Source organism: Phoxinus phoxinus, assembly GCF_949152265.1.
Source record: "Phoxinus phoxinus genome assembly, chromosome: 1".
NCBI classification, from domain to species: domain Eukaryota; kingdom Metazoa; phylum Chordata; class Actinopteri; order Cypriniformes; family Leuciscidae; genus Phoxinus; species Phoxinus phoxinus.
Window position 1 is genome coordinate 45,782,741 of NC_136876.1, and position 1,714 is coordinate 45,784,454.

The window sequence follows — 1,714 nt, forward strand, 5'->3', positions numbered from 1 at the left end:
GTTTAACGTAGATCAGGAAACGCGTTCCTTCCTCAGGATGTGTGTATTTGAATGCTTAGTTCATCCAGGCCATTGAAAACATTGCCATTCTGTTTACGGCCTCAAAGGCCTCACGTTTCAGTGCAGAAGACATCACAGCAACATATACGATTAAGAAGATGATCGACGGTGTGGCATCCGTCCAGCACAAACACCAAAGTACCATTTTTTTTTTGGCCATGGTACCATGTCAAATTTTTTGACATGGTAACTATGGTCAACCTGTGTATTCATTGGACATTTTTAGATATTACTATGGTTTTGAACACATACCATAGAAAAAGCACACATTTTTCACTATCATCATACAATTATTGTTTTTCAAGTGGTGCTCACTGTCTATCCCCCCCTCTCTGAGCATAATGGGTGGAGCTTAATCAAGTCAAGCTCCACCTCTCTGGATGTAATGGGTGGCGTTCTGTTTAGCAATATAGTTATTATGGGTATACGTTTAGAGTGTGGTTGAACTGTCACAGTAATTAATTTCATGTTTTTGGCTGGTGTTATTTTACTATTATGCATATTAAAGTACTGAAACTAATAGATTTTATTTTTACACTTTCTATTGTATTCATTTTAGTTCAAGTTTTAGTTTTAGTTGTAGTATAGCTTAAAACTGGTTTTATTTCAGTTAGTCGCCAAGACAATGGTTCTACATTTATTTTTGATAAGTTTAAGTTTTTCCATCTAGTTTCTCATTTTAATTCCAGCTTTATTTCAATTAGCAGTTTTAGTTTACAATAACAACGCTGTTTGTGGCGGTGTGTACCATGGTATTACCATGTTTTGGTTGCACTTTATTTTACAGTACGTGCACTTTTAATGTACAACAGTGTACTTAGCAAGACAGTACTGGTAACTACATGGGTTAAGGTTAGGTTTAGGGCTAGGTTCAGGGTTAGTACCTAGTTATTACCCAGTTATTGTAATAACTACAATAATATGTACATGCAAAACAGGCTTGTAAAATAAAGTGCTGCCCATGTTTCCATTACAATACCATTGACGCATTTTCTATGTATTTTTGGGCATATATTAACAGTAATATTTGGTTTTTGGATATTGCACCATAGTAGAAACTATGTATTTCTAGACATGTAACATGATATTACTATGTTGTACCATGGTAGTATTTATCCAAAAAACATATATTTTTGTTTTGACATCCACAATGGTATTATTATGTCTCTTGAACATGGTACAATGACAATACTATGTATTTTTGGATCCTGTACCATGATAATACCATGTTTTTGTGGACATGTACTATGGTATTTTATAAGTATGTTATATAAGTATTATCATATTAAGGTCTTGTACAATCACTTTACTTTACAGTAATCTTTTGTAAGTGAATAAGACTTAAAATGATAAAGTCGGCATAACATCAAAATTGTCCATTCTTATTTTTGTATGGAATATTGCATTATTTATTATAAATGAATTATCCATACACATCTTTTTTCTTTTTTTTTACTACAGGCATTTACCATGTTTACTGGCACGAGGGCGGGGCAATCTGTCACTCACATGAGATCCACCAATAGCGAACCACAACCATCCAAATTAATTCCCCATGGACAAAATCAAGACCCGCCATACATTTTTTTCATCTTTGAGAAGCTGTTTCACCCAGATATACGTCACGATATGAAAGGCAAGACCATCGAAAAAA